Source organism: Acanthopagrus latus, chromosome 21, assembly GCF_904848185.1.
Source record: "Acanthopagrus latus isolate v.2019 chromosome 21, fAcaLat1.1, whole genome shotgun sequence".
NCBI classification, from domain to species: domain Eukaryota; kingdom Metazoa; phylum Chordata; class Actinopteri; order Spariformes; family Sparidae; genus Acanthopagrus; species Acanthopagrus latus.
Window position 1 is genome coordinate 3,481,892 of NC_051059.1, and position 18,544 is coordinate 3,500,435.

An 18,544-nucleotide genomic window follows, 5' to 3' on the forward strand; every position below is an offset into this window, starting at 1 on the left:
TCATAACAGCCTGTGCTGTCCTGCACAACATCTGCCTGGGGGCAGGTGACATCATGTTTGTCACCAACATTTGAAAGTGAAGGCTTTTAAGGCTTTACTTCCAAAGGCATCAAGCTAAGCTTTACCAACATCACAGACATTTTGAGGTTTTAAGGTTTAAAGTTTAACGTATCTGGCATTGGATGTTCAAATGATTAAAAAAATGAGTATAAACCAAAACTTACATTGAAATACAAGATCTCTGCCACGTGATGTCGTCGTGTAGTTTTTCTTTTCTTTCTTCTTTTTCGGGTGCACAAAGAATATGGTGCAGTTTTTTTTTTGGCCTTTTCTGGCTTTATTGACAGTACAGCTTGAAGAGTGTGACAGAGAGAGGAGGAGTGACTTGCAGCAAAGGGACCCGGGCCGGGAGTCAAACCCGGGTCCGCTGCAGAGCCTTGGCACACGCTACCAACTGAGCTAAGCGGCGCCCCTGAGAATATGGTGCTATTTAAGGCCACAAGGGATAGTAGCGGTGCATCCTCCAAAAAGAGGAAAAAGAAGGCCACATGTGCGGGCTGCATTTGGTGGAGCCTTCGAATTGGGACAACCTATGCATGGCGTTGTGACGAAATTGGCCTTCAAATGTGGCCTCCGAAGGATGCAGACCCTGAATTGAGACACAGCAACAGAGATCAAGCTGGCATTTGTAGCCTTGGTAGAAGCCAAGCCAGGAGTCAGCACCTGGCCTTAACGACCCTCCCTGACTGCCAGCTCCTGCAGGAAGTGATCAGCTGCATCATGGTGAGAGCAAAAAGGGAGGGGTCGTAATAATAAATATAAAAGTCTTGGTAACTCTAAACCAACTCTGTGTTTATTTCATCTTTCATGATGATGGTTTTGAATGTTGCTAGTGTTAGCTCACACTGCTTGCTTTTGTAGTTTTAGCAGAGATGTGTCTGATTTGTTTCAAAAGTGATTTCCTTCAAATTGTAATTCCTTTACTTGCATGTATCTTGCTTTGGGGCAGCAGTGATCCTTTTTCAATTAGCTCCTAATCTCAGGCAATAACAGGCTTTACACTCTTTGTATACACATCTAAAGTTAAGGTTTGTACAAACACGTATTCAGACGGAACTCTTGTTTGTTCTACTCCTGTTTGATTTCAAATCGTAGTATACAAGTCTCTGTAGTCTTTATCTTTACTATGTTTTATGTAGAGATCAAGGTTAAATACACAGTAGAAGCCTGAAGCTTTAGGGATCCAGTGTCTTGCTCTAGGACAGTTCAGTAAGGCAAATGCTTTGGCTTAAACCTTTAGATGACATTATCAAAGTTGTACATTTAGAAATGCAATATGGCTTCAAGAGCATCTCCATAACAAACAGGGCAGCAGTGATTTTAAGAGCAAGGAACACACACAAACGTGCATGTGCATGCATGCACACATACACACACACACACACACACACACACACACACACACACACTCTCTAACACACACTTTGTGAGTATATGCCCAGTCAGAGTTCCATTTGGTTGCTGCTTGCTACCTGTGGATTACTTAATCCTCAAAGTCCTTTTGAATCAAATCATTCAATAGTTCCTGCTGGTAGGTGAGTAAAACACACACACACACACACACACACACACACACACACACACACACACACACACACACACACACAAATTCTGATAGAAGTTGCACTGATTTCAAAGTCAGGACCAAATACAGAAGAGGTGAATTTTGAAATCCAAGCAGGCATTGTCAGCTGTGAAGGTCAGCAAAAGGTTTTTTCTCTCACTGTCTGTCTTGCACACTGCTGAGCCATCTCCACCTTAAGTGTTAAAATAAAATGTTTCATAATCAAATACATTACTTTAAATGTTAATTTTCGTGTTCTGAATTTTTATTAAATTCTTGTGTAAATATATGCAATGATTACTATGATCAATAATATGAATATTGATAAATGTATAATTAATTGTGAAAATGTACATTTTGTTATTATTTCACTTTTTTTAAATATCATGACACAATGAATGCATTCATCACTCAGTTGGGTATTTACATGAAAGATTATAGACTTTCAAATCTAGTGGTCCAAATGACACTTATGGCCGTTCTAGTGTTTGAGTTCCGACCCTTCTGAAGTCCAACTGACACTTTGGTCCTATCAGAAACATATCATTTGACTGGATCTAACTCTAAGGTTGTGGAAAGCGCACTGTTATGCCGTAAGCAGGATAATCATAGGATTAATTGTATCAGATGTGACTGGAATATACCCACTGGAATGTGGCCGGTAAACTGATTCAGTTCACCCGGGTGCTACACACTGCAAGTATAACCGTACTGTGCTAGGTACACTTTTCGTGGTTCTTGGCGCTTTAACAATATTGTTGTCGTGGCATTCATGCCAATAAAGCGAATTTGAATAGATTTCAATCTAGGAATGGGCTGCTGCTGCTTCCGACTTATTTTAATGTAACACTATTACATATTGATGTAATACATTCTGTTGTGTGACAGCAGAATGGAGAATCAGCAGCTGGGTTTTGCACCCACGGTCAGTAGTATTAGTAGGTATACAGCCAAACAAAGAACAACCACTACAGTGTCTATTACGTTTGTGGAAAATGTATTCCATGTGTGGGTTTATTACATTAAATGCTGCAGATTTTTATTATGTTTGTGGTTTTATTACGTTTACGGACAGTATTGCATTGGTGGGCATTACAAGTTTAATTGACATTTTCATGCAGAAAACTTAAACCCCCTTCCTCAGGACTGTGTGAGTGTAGTTTGATCAGGTCTGATTGATAATCAACAATGAAAACACCCGATCAGATTGTGGTTAGCCAAAGCCTGATAAGTGTTTTGAAGTATGTGACATTTTATTTTAATTGAGCCTCACCCACTTTGAACAGCTGAGAAGAAAAAAGTGAAATAATAATCAGTGTCCTGTGAGGAACAATAGCTATGATTTAGGTGTGACAGTGAGTGAGAGCCTCCTCCTTGAACCGGCATCTTATCGCGGTGGAGGAGTTTGAGCACCTGAATGATCCTAGGAGCTATGTTGTCCGGGGCTTAATGCCCCTGGTAGGGTCTCCCAAGGCAAACAGGTCCTAGGTGACAGGTCAGACTAAGATCGGTTCAAAAGCCCCTAATGACAGAGATAAAATCGAGGACGCGTACGTCGCCCGGATTGGCGTTACCGGGGCCCCACCCTGGAGCCTGGAGCCAGGCCTGGGGTTGGGGCTCGCAGGCGAGTGTCTGGTGGCCGGGTTAGGGTTAGCCCACGGGACCCGGCCGGGCGCAGCCCGAAGGAGTGACGTAGGCCCACCCTCCTGTGGGCTCTCCTCTACGCACAGTCTGGGCTCTGGAACTGAACTCCTTGAGAGAGGCTGGACTCTCTTCTATTCTGGAGTTGCCCGCGGTGAGAGGCGGCGAGCTGGTGTGGGCTTGCTTATAGCTCCTCGGCTCAGCCGCCATGTGTTGGAGTTTACCCCAGTGAGCGAGAGGGTCGTTTCCCTGCGCCTTCAGGTCGGGGATAGTTCTGTCACTGTTGTTTCGGCTTATGGGCCGAACAGCAGTGTAGAGTACCCGGTGTTCTTGGAGTCCCTGGGAGGGGTACTGGAGAGTGCTCCAACCGGGGACTCCGTCGTTCTTCTGGGGGACTTCAACGCTCACGTGGGCAGCGACAGTGTTACCTGGAGGGGTGTGATTGGGAGGAACGGCTTCCCCGATCTGAACCAGAGTGGTGTTTTGTTACTGGACTTCTGTGCTAGTCACAGTTTGTCCATAACGAACACCATGTTCAAGCATAAGGGTGTCCATATGTGCACATGGCACCAGGTCAATGATCGACTTTGTGGTCATGTCATCTGGCCTCCGGCTGTATGTCTTGGACACTCAGGTGAAGAGAGGGGCTGAGCTGTCAACTGATCACCACCTGGTGGTGAGTCGGATCCGTTGGCAGGGGAGGAAGTTGGACAGACCTGGCAGGCCCAAACGTATTGTGAGGGTCTGCTGGGAACGTCTGGCAGAACCCTCTGTCAAAGAGGTCTTTAACTCCCACCTCCGGGAGAGCTTGGACCTGATCCCGAGGGAGGCTGGGGACATTGAGTCCGAATGGACCATGTTCTCCACTTCTATTGTTGACACGGCTGTCCGGACCTGTGGCCGTAGGGTCTCCAGTGCCTGTCGTGGCGGCAATCCCTGAACCCGGTGGTGGACTCCGGAAGTAAGGGATGCTGTCAAGCTGAAGAAGGAGTCCTACCGGGCCTGGTTGGCCCGGGGGACTCCGGAAGCAGCTGACGGGTACCGGCAGGCCAGGCGAGCGGCAGCATGGGCAGTTGCGGAAGCAAAAACTCGGGTCTGGGAAAAGTTCGGAGAGGCCATGGAGGAGGACTATCGGTCAGCCTCGAGGAAATTCTGGCAAACCATCCAGCGCCTCAGGAGGGGGAAGCAGTTCTCCACCAACACTCTTTACAGTGGAGGTGGGGAGCTGTTGACCTCGACTGGGGATATCGACGGGCGGGGGAAGGAATACTTCGAGGATCTCCTCAATCCCACTGACATGTCTTCCATAGAGGAAGCAGAGGCTGGGGACTCGGAGGTTGACTCATTCAGCACCCAAGCCGAAGTCACTGAGGTAGTCGGGAAGCTCTTCGGTGGCAAAGCACCGGGGGTGGATGAGATCTGCCCTGAGTACCTCAAGTCTCTGGATGTTGTAGGGCTGTCTTGGTTGACACGTCTCTGCAACATTGCATGGCAGTCGGGGACAGTGCCTCTGGACTGGCAGACCGGGGTGGTGGTCCCCCTATTTAAAAAGGGGGACCGGAGGGTGTGTTCCAACTATCGGGGGATCACACTCCTCAGCCTCCCTGGGAAAGTCTATTCCAGCGTACTGGAGAGGAGAATTCAGCCGATAGTCGAACTTCGGATCCAGGAGGAACAATGCGGTTTTCGTCCGGGCCGCGGAACACTGGACCAGCTCCATACCCTCCGCAGGGTGCTCGAGGGTTCATGGGAGTTTGCCCAACCAGTCCACATGTGTTTTGTGGACTTGGAGAAGGCATTCGACCGTGTCCCTCGTGGCATTCTGTGGGAGGTGCTCCGAGAGTACGGGGTCGGAGGCCCTCTGTTAAGGGCCGTATGGTCCCTGTACGAGCAGAGCAGGAGCTTGGTTCGCATTGCCGGCAGTAAGTCAGACCTGTTCCCGGTGCATGTTGGACTCCGGTAGGGCTGCCCTTTGTCACCGGTTCTGTTCATTATGTTCATGGACAGAATTTCTAGGCGCAGCCATGGGCCGGAGGGGATCTGGTTCGGGAGCCACAGGATTTCATCTCTGCTTTTCGCGGATGATGTGGTCTTGTTGGCTCCTTCGGGCCGGGACTTCCAGCATGTCCTGGGGCGGTTTGCAGCCGAGTGTGAAGCGGCTGGGATGAGAATCAGCACCTCCAAATCTGAGGCCATGGTTCTCGACCGGAAAAAGGTGGCTTGTCCCTTCCGGGTTGGGGGAGAGCTACTGCCTCAGGTGGAGGAGTTTAAGTATCTTGGGGTCTTGTTCACGAGTGAGGGAAGGATGGAGCGTGAGATTGACAGGCGGATTGGTGCGGCGGCTGCAGTAATGCGGTCGTTAACCAGTCTGTTGTGGTGAAGAGAGAGCTGAGTCGAAAGGCGAAGCTCTCGATTTACCAGTCAATCTACGTTCCTACCCTCACCTATGGTCATGAACTTTGGGTCATGACCGAAAGAATAAGATCCTGGATACAAGCGGCTGAAATGAGTTTCCTCCGCAGGGTGGCAGGGTGCTCCCTTAGAGATAGGGTGAGGAGCTCTGTCACCCGGGAGGAGCTCGGAGTAGAGCCGCTGCTCCTCCACATCGAGAGGAGCCAGTTGAGGTGGCTCGGGCATCTGTTTCGGATGCCCCCGGGACGCCTTCCTCGGGAGGTGTTCCTGGCATGTCCCGCTGGGAGGAGACCCCGGGGAAGACCCAGGACACGCTGGAGCGACTATGTCGCCCAGCTGGCCTGGGAACGCCTTGGGATCCTGAGCTGGAGGAAGTGTCCGGGGTGAGGGAAGTTTGGGTGTCCCTGCTCAGACAGCTGCCCCCGCGACCCGGTACTGGATAAGCAGAAGAAGATGGATGGATGGATGGATGGTGAGTGAGAGCGGCAGCTGTTTGTTAGAAAACAACAATGGTTTGTGTAGCTGCTGTGCATTTGTCAGTCAGAACTTGAATGAAAAGACATTTTTGCTAGTTAGACGGTTATAGATGGTTTGTCTAATTACCTGCCAAGTTTTTATTAAAAGTGCCTGCCCTGTTTCAAACATTTTGCTCAGAAGGTTCTGTGCAACAAATCAGATGGCATTTCAGGTAATACCAGACATGGCAGTATCCCCTAAAGTACAATACTGATTATAAATAAGAGCCAGATCACACCACCAGCCCTTCAGATTTTTAGCAGATGTTGTGACTTGATGTGAAATTAAGATCTATGTACTGGTAATAGTTTTTGAAAATACCTAAATCTGACTTCAGAAAATGTAAAAATAGATTAACATGATCACATGAATTCAGATGGGTGGTTGTAAGTATGATTGTTTAGGGCCCTTATTTGACTCCAACCCTGCACTTCCTTTCATGTGTTATGCCCCAGTCTAGGGGGCCTAGGGCACAACATGAAAAAGCCCCATCTTCCCCAAATCCCAAGTAGCCACAAACAATGATTTTGTTGAATACTAAGAACAATTATTTATTTACAAAGATAGTTGAAATGACAAAAATATATAATGATATCTATAAGCTGAGCTATGGGCTTCAGGGTGGACTAAGGCCAAAATAACAAACAAAAGGTTCCTGTCTAGGAAATAATCAACCTTACCTAACCCAAACTTAAGAAAAACAAATGACACAAGGCTTACCTCCCTAAATATATAAACAGGAAAAAAACAAGGTTAACAAAACTGGCAGTCCACCCTTACTACTCAAAAGAAACTGAACTACTCAAAAGAACTACAGAACTGAAGCATGACCAGTCGGGAGAGAAGGAGGATGAGGACTGCCTGCTGCCATCAGATATCGAGTCGAGTCGAGAGCTCTTGAGCCTGGTGGAGTAGCTCAGGGCGTCTGCCCTTTTCTACCCATTGTTGTGGGTGGAGCTTGGTGAGCGGCAAGAGGTGGGAGGGGCTGGACTCTGGAGGAAGGAGGACGTAAGTGAACCAAGGCAGGAGAGAGAGAGAGAGAGAGAGAGAGAGAGAGAGAGAGAGAGACAGAGACAGAGAGAGAGAGAGAGAGACAGAGAGAGAAACAAAATAAAGTACTCATGTGTACTTAGTGCAGACTCGTGTTTATGTGTTTTGTGTGTGTGTGTTGTGTTTCACAAGTGATCATTCATATTCATATATTCATCTGTGTGTATTAGATGGTTTGTGTTGTATGTTTTGTGTTAAGTTACTTGGCCATGGAAGAGGGGGATCAGGGGGTCAGGGGATGGGGGCTTCAGCTGGAGGATGAATGACAGGGGGGTGTTGACAGTTTGTTTGGCTTCTTGGATGGTTTTCTGAAGGGCAGGGTTGGTTATTGCTGTGCTTAGGTATCTTAGGGCTAATGCTTGGTGTCTCTGTCTGATGGTCTGGATGCCGGTTATTCTGAACGGAGTATTCAAACAGGGGGCGGATGTAGGCTAGATAGACTTTGATTATTGTTGAGGGTGATGCACCATGCTTTCCGCAGAGGGCTTTGAGATGGTTCAGTCTGATGCCATCAGATATCCACCATCTTGGCTCTTTATATACCAGGTGGTCTTCAGTGTGCAGCCAATCAAGAGCCAGGGCCTGGAACCACTCCACCAATCATGGCACAGCTTTGGCACACACCTATTTGCATAGAGAAAACAGAAGGCAGACAAAACTCAGGGCACACACACACAACAGATTTGACTAAAAATGACTACAGTCATAACACCTGCCTTACACCAATATTAGTATCACACTCCTCTACTTTTATTTTAGATTATTTATGTTGAATAGGTATACTTAAAATATACATGTTTATTTTACAGTGTACACTGAGCAACCCATGCAAAAGTAAACATCAGGATAAGTAAAGTTTCACCTCATTGTTTCTTTTTATTTTGCTTCAGGAGTCTACATCCAAGACCTTCATCTGGTAACAACTGGACACAGAGAACTCCTCACAACACGCTATGGTCAGTCATTGTTTAAAGTCAGTTCATGATCGGCTTTCTTGACTTTTTTAAGCTTTACATTTAAGTATGCGTTAGCTCAATGAAATGCTAACAAAAGGGTTGACAAAGACTCAAATACAGATATAATTTCAGATGCATTAAAGCAAGAAAAATGATTAAATGTTGGAGTAAGTAAGTATTCACCTGAAAGCCTGCCCGCCACATCATGACAGTGACTGTGCTGGAAATGAGCTTCACAGGAAATAGATGAATTCTGTTAGACCTGTATTCCCACAAGACGTCCATCTGCTCACCACCTTTTTATTTCCCTCTCCAGCATTGTTTGAACATGGACCTTTTTCATGACTTAATTACTCCTTTCCTGCTGTGATACTATGCTCTGTTGCCCACTGAAACAGCTATCTGGGCATTGGCTTGATATAGAGCTGAGTGGGGAATGTTGGGAGAATAAAGAAAAGCAGGAATGAACATCAGTTGAATTGGAGCATGGGGATGTACTAAAATGTGAGCAGTAAGCTTTGGCCTTTTCGTTGTTTTTTTGATTGATTGCTCTTATTAAGCATATGTTAATTATGATTCATTAATTAGTTCAAAGTCATTACTAATTAATGGGATAACTGGCAAATATTCATGGTTGTTTGTGTGCAGATGAGTCATTTTTTCAGTCTATAAAAACGTGATTCAAGGGAGTGTAGCAGAACAATGCTAAATCAGCCATATCATACTGTATATAACGATTGCTTTGTTTAATGTAGTCTTATCCATCAATCTTGATTAATTCAACGGTTTGTCAGCAAAACTTGTCCTAGAACCTTTAATATATTCTGTGGTAGAAAAGAGATTTGCATCCTATTAAACCAGCATTCTCATTATTTTATATGAAGTACATAATATAGCATGATTTGTCCAGATATTTCTATAAATCCTACTTATTATTTCCTGTTTTTCTCTTTTAACTTTCTAGCGAAAAGGTCATCTACTGATCTACTGATCCACTTCATGGTACCACCCTTCCAATTTTTTTTGCTGTAGGCTGCATTTATCTGATGACTTAAGAAATCAAGAGAAGTTTTCTTAATTTCTTGTGATGATTTTGTTGAATTTAGAATTCTGTAGAGCCTTTGGAAAGACTTTCTCACACATGACAATAGACTGACACAGAAAGTGTCACAGTGGCCCACCTGTACAATATATATCTAACTTCTGCTAGCTAACAAGTTATAGGTTTAATGTCAATACACACATTGCATTCAACTACCAGAAGTTACAGGAAATCAACCTTGACCTGGGCAAGAGGCTTGTAAGACCATAAAGTGGCGACCTCTAGTGGCTATAGTTATTATTGTGGCAACTAAGCAGGAAGTCAAGTGAAATAGTGTAAAGAGTAATATGTCCACACAGGACTTTAACCCAGGAGACCACTGTCTTCACTCCAATGTGAAACCAAAGGTCAATGGTGAGATATTTAAAACATTTTTTTGAAGAGTGATATTTGTCATTTTGGGAGTCACTGGAAATTAACCTATTAAGTTGTTTAGGTATGTGGATGTGTTGTGTTGTCACATCATCATACTGTTTCCGTAACATACTGGCATTCCCGTTCTTTATTCACTTCATTACCAACACTCTGACTCTCCTCCCACTTCACAGTGGGCGTTGTGTTTCTAAACTAATGTGACACAAACGATGATGCAGGTGATTCAGAGAGTCAGAGAGACAATATTATTAATTGAATTTGAAAATAATCACTTGAAACATATAATGCATTTCCTCTCCTTGTCTTTTAATGTTTGCTTTTTTTAAAACAGTTTATGAACTGAAATCTACAATCACTTAATCACTTTCCCGTATATTTTGAATTGTTTACGGTGATTTCTTCATTGGCCTTAGGGACTGTGCTTGTTTGAAAGATTGGCAGGTTAACACAAACACATCTCCTGCACTTCACTGTGGAGAAGTGAGGTTGGCTCAGCTGACATAGTAATTTTCTCCATGAGCTGCCTCAGCCACTGCGAATAGGAAAATGTTAGTTATGGCAGTGTACCACAACACTGATTAATCTGGCAAAGATGGAATACAACAGTCACTGGCAGACATTATTCCGTTCTGCTATTAGAGTTTGGGCAAATAGATTGATACTCTGACTGAAGTTTGGCCAGATTTCATTTCAAAGATAAAAAAAAAAGTTTGCTGTTCATGTCTGAGATACATGGACTACTACAACAAAGTTTCCAGACTGTGACAAAGTTGCCACTGACCAAGATGACCAGCTGTTTGGAGTCAAGTTCATCCCATCAAACTGTTATATCTGTCTTGTTAGAGATGGGCAGACATGAACAAACAAAATGACCATTTAGCGTTGTGTTGGCCTTGGACATCAGAATACTTAAGAAACGTATTTTCATTTATTCTAAATTCAATCATCCTCCAATTAAACCATACATGTAAAATTATTATTATTCTTAGACTGTGGAGTGAACACTTTAGATCATCTTCATTCATCATCCAGAGAAGAGGGTTGAAAAGGCCAGAAACCAAAAAGTCTGGTCATATTTTATCAGAATATGATATGGCATAACTGTAAGAGTCTGATCAAATTAACTTCATGGTGATTCCTCTTAATTTTAATAGAAGAGATTGTTACACTAATGCACATGACAAACAACACATTGTGATTATAAATTAAACTAAATGCTTGTTAAGCATGATGCAACATGATGTACATCCTCAACCTAGTTGGCATAATACAAGGTTTGCAGCTAACTTTTCTACCAACTATTGATATGTTCACTGTTGTTGTGCGTTCACATTACATGTTAATAACCTGAATTCCATCTGGAGGCAGAGGAGACGATAGTGGGGTTACAAGGCATAAAGGAGTCCTCAGGAATTTTCCAGCAGTCTTTGTGGCAATCTTCCCTTTTTAAGAAAAATACTTGGAAAGGTAGTATACAAACAACTGTGTAAATGTCTTTCAACTCACTGGAAATTGGTGTTCAGAACCAATCATGGAACAGAAACAGCTCTCATAAGAGTAATCATCAAATCATTAACAACAGCGACTCAGAGAACCTTGTTTTTAGTGTTACTTGATCTCACTGCTGCCTAAAACGCTGTCAATCACAACATCGTAATTAACAGACCTCATGATTCACTCGGTTTTGCTGGTCCTGATCTTAACTGGTTTTCATCCAACTTAAAGGTCAGAAGCTTTTATTTTTTTACCAAGCAGTTTTACATCTGCAGAAACCAAATCTTCCTGTGGGGTTTAAAAAGGGTCAGTTCTTAGGGGACTGCTCCACAATCTCAACATTCTATGCAGTATACAGTATCATTATTAAGACTGATTGTGTTGATGTTTTGTGGTTTGTTGTATTAATCTTGTTTAGGCTTTACTTCTTATGTTAATGCCTGTGTTTTTCTATGTTGTCGGTCAGTGACACAGAAGGCTGGCACCGCAGTCTTCCAGAAAAAGTGCAAACTTAACTGTTTATCATTGTAGAGAGTGACTGTTCACTGTGTGCTATAGCATGTTAAAGAGTAGGGAACATGCTATATAAGCCTTTAATACATTCTAATGACCTGCACTTGCATTCATATGATGCACTGTCATTTGTACCCAACACATTCCTCCACCTCACATATTTTTGTTTGGCAAACACCTGGAGAAGGACAGTGATGTTGTGGATGCCTGCTCTCCTTTTCAAAATAGGATTTCACTGGTCTCATCAAACTACTGTGAGAGAATAGAGTATTCACAAATGAAACCAGCAGCAACTCATGAGCCAATCATTAAAAGCAAAAATGCAAATCTGGTCCTCAACAACTTTCTCTCCCAGTGAAGCTGGTGTTGCTGTGGCTGTGGCTTTCTTATTAGAGCAGACGGTTCATTGTGATAATGGATCTTGCCTTCCTTATACCTCAATTAACAAGCTTCTGCACAGCACAAATAATTGGCCCCAATATAAGGTTCAATTACTTCCTCAAATTACTTGCTTTAATTACTTACTTGAAATTCAATCACTTTTTAGATTAAACTCATTTTGAAGAGCAGTATCAACACCATTAATATTGTTAGACAACACTAGGGGATTATGTGTTTCATTCCACCCTGCAGTAACTCCACATAGTCAGCAGATAATGTGTGCATGTAAAAAAAAAGCATTTCCAACATCTAGTTGAGTTTGAGTATGATTTTCCTAACATGCTCTTGAATAGAAATGAATCCAATATTTGGCTTTATGGCTACACAGAAAATATTCTTAGTTTTTTTTTTTTTTTTTTTAAATGAAACGTGAGCTTATCATGAAATGTATCATTGCTTCCATTAGGTGTTTCCTTAAAAGACATTGGCAACCCGACAGACATCCTGCTATGAATACATTTTGTGAGCAGAGTCAGTCCTTTGAATTACTTCACAGTCACTACAAAGCAGATTATTAAACCATTCTACTCCTGTCTGCAAGTTGATGCTGTATGCTGGTGGTCGCTGCCTGAGGATCTGTGTGACCAATTTCTATTATGTCCCACTGTGACACAAACAGGAATTACTGTGACCTCCCATATTGATTGGCTGGGACATTGTTTCCAAGTCTCCCATAATTAGGATTGCAATTAATCCCTCTCCATCTCTGCTGCAGTTTTTCCTTGCAAGAGCTGACCTCTGTCAAAGATAAGAAGCACACCTTCCTTGTCTCCTCGCTCTCATCTCCGTGTTCACAGCAACACTTCTGAGCGCAGCTGATAAACCTTTCCTTTGTGGAGGCTTTTTGTTAGAACCTCGCCCTCCATTTCTTACTGGCTGGTTGTCTCAGTCAGTCTGCAGCTAATGAGGAATAACTCATGCTGGTTCTCTGCTCCTTTGCCATCCTTACTGTCTGTCTTCCCATGTGAATATCTCGTCTGAACATTCTTTTTTTATTATTTGATGTTGACAAGACTAAAAGAAAGGTCACACTACATTGACCCAATATGGTTATAAAAGCTAGGTACAAGATTAAAAAATACATGCCTTAGTTTTATTTAAAGGTGTACCTTTATCTATGTAATCCACAGATTCTTCATTATGTGTGAGGAACTGTGATGGAATGCAACTAAGTACATGAACTCAAATACTGTTCTTAAGTACGTTCTTTGAGGTATATGTACTTTACATGAATATTTCCAATTTCTACTGCCTTATACTCCAACACCATTACACATTACACAAATATTGTACTTTTTACTTATTTCATTTATTTGACTAGTTACGTAGCAGATTGCATGATACACCAGAATCAAAGAAGCATATTTCGTTTTGTTTCGTTTTCTTTCCGCTTATCCGTGAGGGTCGCGGGATGTTGCCATTTCCCCCTAAGGGGGCTGTGGGGCTTACTGGGGCCAAATCCAGTTTCACACAATGGGCATAGGCCAGGGTACACCCTGGATGAGTTGCCAGCTCATCGCAGGAGAAGCACATTTTAAATTAATTAAATTTACTGACTATGGTTGCGAAATGTATCAGCAATCAGATTTCAAATAAATAAATGATTACATAAATTATTACAACAATCACACACACGCACAGACACACACACACAAACACATATGAAGGACAATATAGCACCTCATTTTCCACAACAGCTTTAAAAGAAGAATTTGGTTGTAATTAACATATTGTCAGTTTAGAGGTGTCAGGTTTTATATTTTAATTTAAAATGTGAATGTAACTAAAATATACATGAAATTAACTGTGTATGAGGTGTATCACCCAATTACAGATAAACATTTTCTTGCTCACCTCTGATTGTATCTAGCCATGAAAATAATTTTGACTTAAGGACATTTATCAGATTTCACATGACTCCCTCTGGAGTCAACAAAGGCATTATTACATTTCTTCTCATATGCAGTAGTACTCAACACTGGCAAACAGACTGATGTGTAAAATTGGTTAGTACCCCTTTAATGGCTCAAGGAACACACTTAAATTACCTTGTGGACACTGGCCAGGTTGTTCTCTCAGCTTTAGGGGGGCACTTTAGCACATTTTATTTCCAACAAGTCTCAGCTCGGCTCTAACCACTCTGACAGCTGGTCTTTCAACTTTTCCCTTAGAGAAAGCATTCTGCGCTTTATGTTTAGTAGAGTAATATAACTCAAAATTTTGTTTCAACTTTATCCTTGTCACACAAATGGTTATGACTCAAATGCAGAAACACAAGGGCAGGCAGGATAAGTAACACAAACTTTTAATGAAAAGCCAAAATAATCCAAACCATGTAATCCAAAAATGCAACGTAAGACAAAGTACCAACTAAAAGAACAAACTACAACTAAGAAAAGACGAGGAACAAAAAATGATACTGGAGAACGAAGGAAAGCACTGGAGATAACAGGCTCAGCTCTGGTGGAACACGCAGGGAATCACATAGGAGGAATACACAAAGAGAACACAGGCTGGTAACACAGGAGAAAACAGAACGATCTGACAAAGAAAAGAGGGAACAACAAAGACTAAATTCTCACTCAAACTAACGAGGGGATTAGGTGCAGGTGGGGTGAGGTGGGGAAAGGACAAGTGAGGGAAAAGAACGGAAAAACACTGGAATTAGGAAAAGAACACTGGAGAAAATTAAAGGACAACACAAGAAAACATCTATAACACACACACATAATAAAAAAAAAAGATCGAACTATGACAATCCTTGCAAACAGGAGAGGAAACAGTCACATTTAACTTCACAAATAATTAATCATTTATTGTCGACCTTTGTTGACATTGTCTGTGTGCATCAAAAAGTTCAAAAAGAGATATTTTGGTGCCAGTCACAAAGGAAGTGTTAATGTTCAGCTTGCTACTGTAGGTTCAGTTTTTGAAACCTCCAGGCGCTGTTGCCTCACAGCAAGAAGGACCTGGGTTTTGAGGCCTGACTGGTTCAGGGCCATACTTTGCTTGTTCTTCTTTGCCTGTGTGGGTTCTCCCCTCCCACGTTCCAAAGACGTGGAAGTGACGTTGATTAGTCCCTCTAAATTTGCTCATGGGTGTGAATGTGGACATAAATGGTTGTCTGTCCCCATATTTCAGTGATGGTGACTTGTCCAAGGTGTACCCTGTTGCTCAGCCAATGTCAGCTGGGATCATCTCCAGTCCCCCATCGCTCCAGCAAAGGACAAGTGGTTACAGAGGATGAATGAATGACAATAAGCTTCTTAGTGATGTGACTTGGACACATCCTCAGAGATGAACCCAGGGTCATAAGGTGTTTTGGGTCTTTGATCATCCTCACCTACATGACCAAGCATCATGGATCATTCCTCTTGATTGATGCTTTTTCACCTGCATCGATGATGCAGTGGCCTCAAAGCTGGCCCTCTATCTGTTCCTTCTGCACTCCTCTGTTACCACAAGATATTAAGCCTTCAGGTGTTTGTGGGCCTCCTCCAAAAAGTCCTCCTGGGGGACAGTGAGCTCCATTATAGCCACATGCTTGGACGAATCTGATGTTAAGACAAAGTCTGGCCTCAGTGACTTCATTGCAATGCATAGTGGGAACTTCAGCTGCTTCCCAAGGTCGACCTTCAGCTGCCGGTCAGTAGCTGTTTTTCTCTCCCCTTGGCCTTTTCATTGCAAGGTCCTGAAATACTTTCCATCGCAGCTCAAGAGGTTGTCACAGAGTCTACCAGGACGCTGTGTCTCAGCCTCACTTCAACTTGATCAACAGCTGTGTGTGCCTGCCATTTCCTCTTGGTTTGCACTGTCATGCCTGCAGAGGAGATTCTACTGTCGAGGATGGTCAGTGGAAGTTCGTATATTAGCAGTGGCCAGAGAAACCTTGGCAGGATGCCATGCTGATAAATCCATACCTTTGAAATTCCATGGACATCCTGACTTGTCCACTGCTGATAGTCAGGCTTTCACATCAACAAAGGTCAACTGGAGTGTGACAAACTATCTCAAACTGCAAAATCTTTCCCAGGTTCTTCACTAGATTTTTAGACACTGATAAGATTTGAACTCCTCCCAAAGAGAAGCAATGCTTGTCTGACACTGTTCCCTGCTTCAGGACCGAGGTGCTGTATTTAGCTTTCCTAAAGGGGGCCTCTACACACCACTTCTGCTGACATGACAAGCGTGTTAGTTGCAAATGTAGCATGTATGCTACCCTATTAAATCACAGTTTAGGTGCTAACAGATAGCTACAATATTATTATCTGGGTCAGGCTCAGAAAACTAGGTTTGACTCTAGGAGTGGAGAGTGAGACACTGAACGTGGTTATGTTTTAGTGACACCATATATTATAATTGTGAGACATAAACATTAAACATTGACAGCAAGGGACAGAATAAGAATATGAAATGCAGATATGAGTGGCCATTCATAAAAAAAACCTCAACATGTACAATTAATTTAATCATTGAACATCAGAGTGTCAGGGTTGGGTTAAAAAGGGAAAACTATGGAAGGGGAAGGTGGACCCAAACGCAGTTACCGGAGGCAACGACTAACAGAAAACAGAAAACAATGACTGGACAAGGAGTGAGGGGAACACTAAAGACTAAATACACAGACACTAATGACATGACGAGGAACAGGTGAGGAGAGAGAGGAGGAAGGAAGCCAGGTGTGATAATGAGGGGGAGGAGCACAGAGGAACAGACCAGGAGGGAACAAGACAACAGACAGAGGGAGCCAGAGGGGAGAACATAGGAGAACTTAAAGGACACATGAGGGCATGGAAAAATCAGAACATGAGACACAAGACAAGGAAAAACAAAACACATAACACAACAAGACATAGAAAAAAAGGACATGAAATCAAAACCCAAAACCAAAAACCAGATACAAGGACAACACAAACAGGAGTCATGACACAGAGGACTTTGGCAGCGTAAATATGATCCAAAACTACCAAAAGAGTTCAAGCTTCACCGGTAGTGGCAAAGCACAACCACAATACAACAGTTCAATGGTTGAGTGCCCAGTGGAGGGGGGAAGAAAGTCCTAGTGTTGGGGGGCGAGTGTGTGTAGTGTGTGTAGGGCCATTGGTGAGTTGAGAGGGCCAAAAATGAGGGGGAAAAAAAGGGCGGCTGCACAAAAGAGCCTCCTACCAACCCGACCTGAGCAGTGGAGGTTCAGTTGGTTTTACTCCCGGCACAATCTTCAGGCTTTGTGCCCAGGCTAGACTTTTGGCTCGCCATCAACCTGGCCAATTCCTTGATTCAATCGGCATGTGGCTCCGATTCAGATGCTCAGTGGCTCCGATTCAGACGCTCGGTGGCTCCGGTAGTCGGCTCCTGCAGCAAACATTTCCCCACCATGCTCCTCTCGTTACTGCTGGTATCCAGCCACAGCTGGGTTATGTTACCGTGACTGGTTGCGCTCTGATGACGTAACATGATGACGTACGGTGCGTAACATTTTACATCATAAGGGAAAGATGATAAATTAATAAGGGTTTTCCCACCCGGGTTACACAAAGGCAACCAGGGTCACTGATATTATGCAACCATTGTTGATACCTTTCTGTAATTGATGCCATGCAGATGTAGTTACCTCAGGGGTGGATTTCAGACCGAGGCTGTTGTAATATGCAAGTTTCAGGTCTTTGATCTTCTCCAGATCATGGTGTTAGCTAATAATGGCTTGTATGAAATGGATGCATAGGTATTGGCAAATTCTGACCACTGATTGGCTACCTTTTCCCTCAGCCATACTGCCCTGATGAGTCTCAAAAGTCTCTTTTGTAGTCTTGGGCAATGCCTGTACACTTTGTACGGCACTCCACTTGGCTGTTGCACTGAACTTTTCTGTACTGCTCTGACAATGTTCTTGACTGTTACAGTCTGGATACACTGGATGCATGTGCAGTGCTGCTGCGTGGCCTTACTGCTTGCCTTTCATTTCGACATCCATATTAATAGGTTAGATCAGCCACACTAGGTGCATGAGTCACACTTCTCACTCACGTGCCACATCGACATCATACCAGCATTTCACTTCAGTTTTGTTTGTGTGTGTAAGATAAGTCATAGACACAAAGTTAATACGCACAACAGGTGAGTGGCAGTTTCTTTACTGTGTACCAACTTTCTTTCACTTTCTCTCTTTGTGTTTGTGGCAATTTTTACTCAGTTTTCATCTCCATTCTCCTTTTGAAGCTGCAGCATAAAAGTCATCTTCTTTATACCATGGATAGAATTCATAATATTTATGAAGAGTCTCATGGTGGGAGGATTCCTCTTGAGTCATCTTGCATTACTATGTTAGCTTCTTTTTCCCAGCGCCATCTAGTATAATCTGTTCTCCATTGTTTGTTCTTATAGTTCTATAGTGCTGGGAGGAAGTTCAGTAATCAAATTTCT